General features: G+C 38.9%; 1 protein-coding gene across 1 annotated transcript in view; it reads right to left on the reverse strand.

Moving 5' to 3' along the window:
* The window catches only part of LOC146317181 (carbohydrate sulfotransferase 8), a 34,405-nt gene extending 27,574 nt beyond the window's left edge, over nt 1–6,831 (reverse strand). Inside the window, exon 1 of the mRNA XM_084734492.1 lies at nt 6,609–6,831. The gene's annotated coding sequence lies outside the window, so the exon portion shown is untranslated. The remainder of the gene's footprint in view (nt 1–6,608) is intronic.
* Nucleotides 6,832–11,325: the final 4,494 nt, after the last annotated feature.

Here is an 11,325-nt window from a genome sequence, read left to right on the forward strand (position 1 = left end):
GAGAGGAGAGGAGAGGAGAGGAGAGGAGAGGAGAGGAGAGGAGAGGAGAGGAGAGGAGAGGAGAGGAGAGGAGAGGAGAGGGAGTGTTCGTGGATGCTGTGTGTGTGTGAGTGTGTGTGATGGATGTGGTCCTGCTGTGTGTTTATCTGCAGGTTATCAGACAACAACGGACAGGGCTGCACACACACACACACACACTCACACACACACACACACACATATTGATCTGTGAGTGAGTTCTCCATCTGTCATGTTAATCCAGCACCTCTCCCCTCCTCACTGCGCCGCGCCGCAGCGGGACGCTCAGCTGATCAAAGAGTCGTCCGGTCGGCTGAGACTCTGACAGGTCAAAGGTCAACAGGAGATCTGTTTGACTCAGTGAAAGCTGATCCTCCAGCAGGATCACACACGTCCCATCACTCTGATTATTGTTCCAGAAACACTCAACTATTTACTGAACACACAACGACTGCAACTAATGATTATTTATTAATCCGTCCATTATTTTATTCATTAATTGATTAGTTGTTTTGTCCAAATGAAAAATGTTGACTAGTGTGTCCCAAAGACCAAGATGACGGACTTAAATGTCTCATGTGCAGCATTTGGAGCAACATCCACGTTTGAACCTCATCGATCAATCTGTTGATTGATGTTTGACAATGATCAAAGGTTGAAAATGTATGGACGTATGTCCGTGTCCTCCACATGTAAGTTTCTGAACAAAAACGCTTTAACAGTTCCTGTTTTGGGATGTTGAAAAATGAAGATTTGATTATTTTCTTTCATGGTTTTATTGTAGAGGATCAGGTGACTGATCATTCATACTGCCACAGTCTTTATAGGAAGATCTGCAGGTCTTAAATGAGCTCTAATTAGGTGTTAGAGCATCTCTGCAATTAAAAGATCAATAGACCTTATTGACAGACTGTCAGTCAAGAGGACTACATGAGACATGATGGAGGAATAATTATAAAGTTGACACAGATAACTGATTAACTATTAATCAATCAGCACAAAGTTTTCATTGCTTCCTTCACCATTTATCTTTTCTTATTTTATCTTTTGTTTTAATATTGTATCGTCTTGTCTGCTCAACATCATCGTTTTCTAAGTTTAAATAAAGGTTATATAATAAATCATGGCTGCTAATAACGATTACTTTCATATTCAATTATTCTGCAAACTATTTCCACAATTAATCAGTGAATTTATCAGTGAAATGTCTGAAAACTGATAAATTAGGTTACATTTATGACAAGGCATCAGATCAACACCTCAAATTAATTTAAATTAATTTAAATTAAATGAAGTTGTGCAGGTCTGAGATTTGCTTTAATTATGTGTTTGAGTGTCTCGTCAGTTGAAAGATCAATAGACTGAATTGATCGACTGTCAATCAAAGACAGCAGAGGACGACATAAGACATAATTGAGATGATTGATCGACGAGCTGATCAGCAGAACATTCTGTGTTCTCTGGTCATAAATCACAGTAAAGTGAATATGTGTGGATTTATGTCTGTCCATTTATCTGTGGACTGTTGGACCAACAAAACAATCGATGTGAAAGAGTCGAGTTGGGCTTGAAGACGTAACAGTGAGCTTTAACTCTCTTTTCTGTCATTTTTAAATAATTAATGAGATATTGGAGGAAACAGCCTGCAGGATAATCAATACAGACGATAATCGTTCCTTCCTGTGGCTGCAGCAGGACCACGGAGGACGGCGAGAGCGTCGGGAGCAGTTTTGTATTTGCTGCACGTTGTGTTGTAAAGGAGTCTCTCTGCAGCACCTTCAGTTTGTGCCCTTGAGTGCTGAGTCATCACGAGTCCACACAGGTAGAAAAATGACTCGGGTGTTTTCACAGCACATTTGTTGGAGGCGTCTTTTAGTTGAGTGGTTTTTTTTGTCTGTCCTGTATTTTCCCCTCAGAACAGTGAGGACTTATTCAGCCCACATCAGCTGTTCATAAAGTCACGTTTTAATGTCTTCTGACGTCATGACTTCCTTTTTAAAGACGCCGTTTCTAAACGATCTTCTGAAGCAGAGACAGAAGATCCCACAACACCGACTTAAATTAAATAAATACTGCCAAATTGATCTGATTGAATTGATTGAAATAGGTCCAAACATAAAACAGGTGGAGGGTGTAGGTCTGTTTTCACGTTTGGACCTTTTTTTTCAACTGACAAGCTTGTGACAGGATGAATTAATCGATTAATGGAGAAAATAATGGATGGATGGATCGATAATGAAGATAATCATTAGCAGACTGAGTGTTGCTCTGTGTTGGACACTCCGCCTCCATTATCCTCACAGGAAAGACGCCTGTTGGTCTCTGGAGTCCTGTTTCTTTGAGACAGAGGACGTCCATCTGTAACGGGAGCGAGGAGAGACGGACGGGACAGAAAAGGTCGCTGACAGACGACGGGAGGAAACACATCCTCCTCTGCGTCTTTAATGTTTTATTAATGTTAAGACGTGCTCTTTGTAGATTATTGACAGGATGTGTGAGTGTGTGTGTCTCATTAGTGTGTGTGCAGAGAAACAGGCCGTGTTCACATTAAAGGTTCTTATGATAATTAAATCCTAATACTGATGGTCAGTGCAGAGCAGGTCACAGCTGCGTTCAATGACACGCTGCTTCATCTCTGACACACGAAGATACACAAACATCTTCACCACATATCAAAGGAAACTACAATAATCTGCTGGCTGCTTTTATTTTGGAGAGTGAGCGAGGCTGGAAAAACTATCATGATAAGTTACATATCGGTCAGTATCGATAATTATTGATCATGTTGTGGCTCCAAACAGTGGAAGCAGCTGAGGCGATAAATTAATTCATCAAATAATCAATTCATAATTTAAGAACCAACTATTCTGATAAGCGATTCATCGGTTTGAGTCATTTTTTAAGATTAAAAAAGTAAAAACTGTCATATTTTTGCTTCTTAGACATGAATATTTTCATCATCATGGGCTTTGAGAAACACAGATGATGGACGGATCAGTTTAAAATGAAAATAATTGTTACAGGAAACACACGTCCAAACACATGGACCTTTAGATCCGTTTGTGACAGGATTAATTCATCGAGATAATCAACAATGAAAATTGGCAATAGTCTTTCATCAGAATATCAATGTGGCAGAAATACTGTAGGTCTGACTATCAGTGCTTTCACTAAATATTAAAACTGGAGCTGCAAAGTTTGTGCATTTTCCTGAACTGATAGTTGAAAATGATAAGTGATTAATCAACTTTATTCTCATTTTTCTCCCTTTTCCCCTCATTTTAAGTTGAAGTTTTCTTAATCAAATGAAAAAAATGACTTGGCCAGACAAAACAAACATCCCAATAATCAATAATCATCTATAATGTGGATATAATGACTAAAGACAAATAACAGAACGGTCAGAACAGTCTGTAAGTTCAGAAAATGGCGCCACATTACTGTAATACTGCCTTTAAAAAACAGGATGTCAGATGATGATTTATGATGATGACCTGTCATATACGACTGAGACATATATCACCATGTTAATGTCTAGAGAAGCCAAACGACTGGTCAAACTGGTGAAGACGGTCTGGAGGATGAGGAGGAGGCTAGATTCTGGAGAACCCCTCCCAACCCCTCTATGATGAGCTAACAAAGATGAAGACCCCCCCCCCCCCCCCACCCTTAGCTTAAAAACATCACATGTTAAAACCTAAACTCCAGGACAGGACTCCCAAAACGACAGAAACATGACAGCTGAGAGCCTCAGAGTCTTCAGACCAATGAAACGCTGTCAAACAGTCACTTTGTTTAGGATCAGCAAAACATTAAAATAAGTACCTTAATTACACAAGTTTCAGGGCTGCAACTATTATAATTATACATTTCATTGTTGATTACTCTCTAGATTAATCAATTAGTTATTTTGTTCAGGAAATGTCATGAAATGTTGGTCCAAGTCCAAGATGACGCCCTCAACTTTTGTCCCCCTGTCCCTTATTTCATGTGTACGTCAGAACATGTAGGTCAAAGTCTGTTTATTTGAACATACAGATTTTATAATAACTGGATTCTTTCAACTTAAAATAAATAAATGTTTAAAGTTAAGAGATTCAGAAGTTACTGAAGGTCCTCACAAGTACAGAGCTACAGTGTGTGTGTGTGTGTGTGTGTGTGTGTGTGTGTGTGAGAGTGTGTGAGTGTGTGTGTGTGTGTGTGTGTGTGTGTGTGTGTGTGTGTGTGAGAGTGTGTGTGTGAGTGTGTGTGTGTGTGTGTGTGTGTGTGTGTGTGTGTGTGTGTGTGTGAGTGAGTGAGTGAGTGAGTGAGTGAGTGAGTGAGTGAGTGTGTGTGTGTGTGTGTGTGTGTGTGTGTGTGTGTGTGTGTGTGTGTGTGTGTGTGTGTGTTGCTCAGGACAGTTGGTTATTTTTAGCAGAGAGGAGAAATAATTCAGTACGATCACAGAGCAGCTCGTTCACCTCCTCTCTGACAGAGGAGAGCAGCCAGCAGACAGATCCTCCTGCTGCTGCTCCTCCTCCTCCTCCTCCTCCTCATCATCATCATCCTCCTCCTCCTCCACGAGCTCAGCTGCTCAGGTGAATCAGGAATAACTGCTTTAGCAGCAGACAGGTGGTTGGCTGACGAGCAGACGGGTGGAGCTGCTACATCCAGCTCATATAAACAGAAGCAGCTGAGTTCAGACTGAGAGACAAACTGTGACGCGACCTCTGTCCTTCCTCCACTTCCTGTTTATCCATCCAACACAATAAGAGCACCGACAGACCGACCTGCTCCACCCTCCTCCTGTAAACCAGCTTCACTTTCCAACATGAATAAAGATTTTCAGTATGTGAACATTCAGTTTCCAGCAGAGAAACACACAAACACTGAGAGACAACTAATAATTCTGCTGTCTAATCCAGTCACTTCCAAACACTGGGTCGCCATTTTCTCCACAACTTTTCTGCAAACTTGACCAATCGCTGTTCCTCTCCACAAGTTCTACTGTCAGTTTGTTTGGTTTGTCACTGCTACAGATTTTTATCAACTCTGCTGTAGGATTCTGTGATGTTTTGAGTTTGAGCTCAAAAAGATAAAAGAAAAGCTGCACTGTAAAAAAAAAAAACAGCTGCAGCATGAATCACAATTTTTTAGAAAAGCTGCCATGAAATCAGATCTTTTTAGGATTTTGTAGGGATTGTGGCATAAAATGTCTGATCAGTTCTGAGTAACTTTACCAAAAAGGTTTGAGATTACAAAAATATTCCAGCTCAAACTCAAAAAAGCACAAAAATCATTGAGTTGGTTCATTGAAACACACACCATGTTTATGTGAGGGACTGCTGTGATTGGTGGAACTACAGGAAGATCAAACGCCAAAAAACTGTGTTAATTAGACAATAATACAAGATCATGCAAAATTCATGGGGATTGGTTGAATCTGAGTTAACTGTTAACTTCCTGGAGGAAGTGACCAATGCAGCCGTCAGTAACGGTGTTTTTATAAAAATAAAATAAAATAAAATGATGAATCATTTCATATCACATCATGGTCCAGCATGAGGCTGATGGAGATATTCAATATACTATTAAACCCCTACAGAATAATGTAAGAGCATATAAACAAGAGGAAATTTAAAAACTACATCTAATAATAATAATTTATATATTATTCTCGAAGTATAATTAATGATGCGTTAATGTGTTGCAGCTGGTAAATGTGCTAAACTTATAATCATTTTAATAATGATGTGTTTTATTTTATTATTTTATAACCCAGCAGCATTTCCCAAGAGGGGGACCAATAAACAGTGTGATTCATTTTTGATTACATTTTATACTGTTAATCTGAATCTGCAAAGTAACTAGTAACTAAAGTTATCAAACAAATGTAACGGAGTAACAAAGTACAATATTTGCCTCTGAGATGAACTCTGTTTTCTGCTGTGTTATAAAGTAGCAGGAAATAGAAATACACAAGTAAAGTACATGTACCTCAAACTTGTACTTCAGTAAATGTACTTAGTTACTTTGCTCCATGGTTTGAAGATAATGTTGAAAAAGTTCCATTTTAATTCCACGTGTCTTCAAAGATATTTCAACAAAGTTTTGTGTTGGAATTTGAGTTTTTCTGAATTTTTCATCAGGATGTTCTTTTTTTTATCAGGTCTTGGTTTCCTTGATGACTAATAATCAGTATCGGCCCTGAAAAATAACGTATTGGTCGACCCTTTAAAATAACAGCAATATAAAACTGAATTATTCTGATAAACTAAACAAAATCAAACCGGAATCACTTGAATGTTGTGTGTGAAACCTCAGTTTGATGAATAAAATAAAGTTTGACTGCCCCATCATCAGATAATAATATGATTTAACATGAAAAAGAAAAATCACCGTTAAATTCACTTCGTGTTTCCGTTAAAAACCTCTGGACTGTTTTAAATAACGTCAGTAAACCGGAGGATGTAAATGTAACCGTTAACCGTGAGAGCAGAAAGCAGCGGAGACACCGACTCGTTAACTCACAGAAATAAAGTGAATTTAAATTAAACGGACAGCAGAAACCCGCCGGTTCGACCCGCAGCTCGGTCCCCGGGTTCACTCACCTGTGTCGGGGGAACCCGCATGGTTCACCGGTCCGCCGGAAAGTCTCTGCTCCTCCCGGGGTCTGTTCACCTCCGCTCACCCAGGAGAAGAAGAGGAAATAACGGCCACAAAGCGGAGACAGAAACCGTCAACCTGCCGTCTCTCTCGGTAAAGTGTCCGTTCAGTGCGATGAACCGGAGGGAAAACGCCCAAAACTTGCGCTCACAGAGCCGAAGAAGAAGAAGAAGAGTCCGGTGGACGGAGGGGCGGGAGGGCGAGGCGGGCAGTGGACAAGATGGCGTCAAGTTTATGAAGGAGAAGAGGAAGAAACCGGATGTTAGCGTCTTCACCTTCACAATAAAGGTTCGCGATTCAGTTTACCATCTTAAAATGATGGTACTATTTTACAGAAAAAATAAAGAAAAGGAAAAGAAAACCATGTTAGAGATTATTTATTATATTTTCTCACCTGCACAGGTCTGCTCTCTCTGTTGTTGCACAGTTGATGTGATGTGATGACATTTGTTGTGTTGATGTTTTAATTTATAAAAACAGGCCTGAGACTGCACTGCACACATACTCTGTTTTTAACTTTAATTATCATTATTATTATCTCAACAGGTTCGATTTTCAATCATCTTTATCCTTTTAATTTTATTTTATCTTGATTTAACGAGTTCTGTCGAGTGGATTTTATACACGTGAAGATGCATTCTTCTTTGTTCTCATTTCATTTTTACATGTGGGTTTTATTCTTCATCTCATTACAGTAATTATGGCATTAATTTCCTGTTTTCTTGTTAATTTTATTGTATGTGCATATAATTTCTTTCTTGTAAATACTTTAGGCTGCATTCTTGTGTGAAATATGTTAGATACATAAAGTTTATTATTATTTTATCCACATTATTAAATATAAAACAATCATGGTTAAAAAAAAATAACATATCCATGATAACAACAAGTGCAAACATTTTAAAACTGAAATCAGTCAGTGAAGATCTTCACATGTTCCAGCAGCACAGAGACAGTTTAAAAAAAAACCATGAAGAGGACAGATACAGAACTGTCTGATTTAAATCAATCAAATTTAAAAATAAGCAATTAAAGAGATTAGAGAGGCGGTCTTACAAAGCTAAGCACAATATATACAGAATTAGACTACAGAAAATAATTATCTGTGTGAAAGAAATCAAGTGGATAGTTAATAATAGATATGAAAAAGAAGACTTTTATTTAGAAGGGACCGGAAACATCAACTCTTATTGTGGAGGACTTGACTGATCTTAGCAGCAGCCGTGTGTGTGTGTGTGTGTGTGTGTGTGTGTGTGTGTGTGTGTGTGTTTCTATTTCTTGCTGTTTACCGGCTCCTCTCCTCCTCTCCTCCTCCTCTCCTCCCCGGGGACCTCCGTCACCTCCTCCCCCCGCTGCAGGCAGCTCTCAGCGGCTCACGGAGCTGCAGAGAACCGGGGAGGAGAGCAGGCGGGCGGGCAGCAGGTGTCTCAGGACTGTCTGCTACCTGCTGGGACAGTTTGTCCATGTGGGGGACCTGAGTCTGAACCCCACCTCTGGCTGTATGGGTCCAACCTGGACACATGAAGACAACAAAAACCATCCAGGATATTTCATTTTATTTATTTGTACAAAGTAAAGCAATCAGCAAGATTCAAAAATAAAATAGAATTATCAAAGTGCTGCTTTATAAAAGTGCTGTAAGAATTTCTCACATCATCAGTAAATAATTCATAAAATACAAAGAGTTATAAATATAAAAACATCCAAAAGTGTGGGTCATAGAGGAAGTCATAGATATTCACACACACACACACACACACACACACACACACACACACACACACACACACACACACACACACATATATACATGTCTATATATCAACACATCCAACACCTACATATGTGTACATAAATAAATAAGTGGATTAATTACTGACTGGACGTCATCCATTACCAGTGAAGTGTGGACAAGTGTTCTCTGTTCTGATGATAAAATCATAAACGGAGTGAGACTCACTTCTATAAGAGGATTTAGATCCACAGTCAGATTAACCACAAAAACTAATGATGACACGTTGGAGTGAGTCCTGAAAGATGGAGGCAGAACATCAACAACTGCTGTGTTCTGTCAGATCAAATCACTGATGGTTGGTTTGTAGAGAGTGATGTCTGTCTTATATAACGATGGTTTCCTGTCTGACAGAAAAGTAAAGAGATGAAAATATTATAAATATAACATACAGTTAAAGTGATATGACCACTTCAAATAATCTGAACTGTCCCTTTAACTATATGGTTCTTTGTTCTTGTTCAGTGGTTCTTTTACAGTGAGGAACACTCTGAGTTCTGTAGAGTCATGATCATCTGTGTGTGTGTGTGTGTGTGTGTGTGTGTGTGTGTGTGTGTGTAACAGGACACCTCAGTGTTTACGATCCCTGAGTTTCGTCTGCAGGTTCAGACAGGCAGCAGCAGAGAAGGACCACACTTTAAACCTCACTGTTGGCCTGTGTGTGTGTGTGTGTGTGTGTGTGTGTGTGTGTGTGTGTGTGTGTGTGTGTGTGTGTGTGTGTGCTTACCATGGTAACCATATATTTAATCACTCTGATCTGTCTTTTCTGAATAAATAAACCATAGTGACGTGTGTCTAACTGTCCACACGCTTTGACTGCAGTCTGTGTCTCCCCCTGCTGGTGCAGTGTGACACCGGCAGTGTCCTCAGCTTGTCCTCGGTGTGTGAGACATGGTGCTGCAGCTCTGTGAGGAGTTCATTAAGTTCAGGACGAAGATGTCTCGTGTCCACAGGGCACAGATAACTGATCGTCCTCTCCTCTGTGGTGACACTTATTGATCGAGCCGAACGCCTAATTCACCTGTTCTTCTTCTGCTGTCCTCGTCTTCATTGAGCCCCACTGCAGGGACAATACGCACATAATTGGACACTTGTCTCTGCCCCATATTTCACTGCTGTGTAGTGAGGATGATGATGATGAAGGTGAACTATTGATTTAATGATACACAGCATTGTTCCTCTCACAGAGACTCCAGCAGAGACAATTAAAGGACTCTCACTGTCCTCACCGTCTGTCTCTGTGTCCTCACTGATTTAGGGCTTTTATTCTGAAGGCTGCTCTAAACAACACCTGCAGATTTAACAACACAGTCTGTCAGATTTATTCTCAGATATGTCACATAATATTCATCCGTCTGTTTTCATCAGTGTTTCATCACCTGAAAATAAGAATCATTGTGTTTTTGTTGTTTTGAACCTTTATATCAGTTTTTATTGTAAATATCTGCAAACATACAGGTGTTTACATACATGTTCTTAAACATCCGGCCTGAATAAAAAAACAAACAAGGAAAAACAAAAAGGCTGAAATAAAACGAGGGACGTTTCTCCTCATTCAGCTGATCCCTGTGACTTTTGTCCAAAGTCTGCAGCTTTTCTGTAAATCTGACCAATCACAGTCGCTTCTGCACAAACATCACACGAGTTCGTCTCAGTGAACCGACTCAGTGTTTTCTTTTATTAGTTTTGAGTTTATATGTATAATCATATATCTTTATTACATTTGATCTTGGGTGCTGAAAAGAACAGAACATTTATCAGTCCTCTGTTCTTGTGATGTTTGAGCTTCCTGAGCCTTTTTGTTCAGGTTACTGAGAACAATGTGGTTCTGTTCTCCCTGAAACAAGCTGCCTCTGATTTTAATGAAAGATACAATCAGAACTTTTCACTTTCTCCTATTTCATTACAAAAATGTCTAAAAACATGCATCAAAATTTTTTTTGGCATGAAATCATCTTGGGCTTCAACAGAGACGCTGTGGAAATTTGAATTAACCTGAAATAATAAAAGTCATGAAATAAATCAATAATAAATAATAAAAATAATAAAAAACATTTTCAAAGATATTGTACAATACACAGATTGTGGATTTTTTTTTTTTTTTTTTTTTGGTCTACTAGAATTTGAAATGTGGAATGTTTTTAATTTGTGTTTTTTCAAAATAAGAGCAGTCAGAAATAAACAGCTGTATGTTCAGTGAGAAGCATCTTCAAATGGAGACGGTAAGAACAAAAAACATGTTTGATCTTCTGATAATGAATGTCTACGTAACAACAGACGGTTCAGGTTTTGTTTGTGACAGAAATAATACAGAATACTACAGAGAACCAGTAAAGGTTCTGCTCTTACATGTATGAAAGTTATATGACATATTAAAGGGAAGGGAACCAAAAAACACCACAGACAACATTAAAGTACTGATCATACAGAACAATATCGCTGGTTTATAATTATTGATGCATTAATGTCTTAATTTAACACTAAAATAAAGAGCAGACAGTGTTTCTCTTCTAAACTGTCCTCACAGAGACAGACGGGACAGTTGGATCTGGAGGAGACAGACAGGAACGTCCGTCCTGCTGCAGCTGAACCTGGTCTCCGGTCTCAGTCCTGTGGAACCCTTCAGGTCTGTGAGGACATAAAAAAAAAACACCTCGGCTTCTTTAAATATCAGTTATTTATTTAGTGCAGAGGTTTTTTTTTCACTCTTTAATTAGAAATTATTTTAAAAATATGTTTTAAACATCAAACTTTTGTCTGTTAAACTTTGAAATGAGCCAAAATCCTCAACAACAACATCCTCCACAAAATGTTCCACGTTTTCATTTCACAGCAGCGTTTTATTTTTTAAAGTTCCTCAGAGTTCTCCT

This window comes from Lutjanus erythropterus, chromosome 13 (assembly GCF_056507025.1).
Source record: "Lutjanus erythropterus isolate fLutEry1 chromosome 13, fLutEry1.hap2, whole genome shotgun sequence".
NCBI classification, from domain to species: Eukaryota; Metazoa; Chordata; class Actinopteri; order Lutjaniformes; family Lutjanidae; genus Lutjanus; species Lutjanus erythropterus.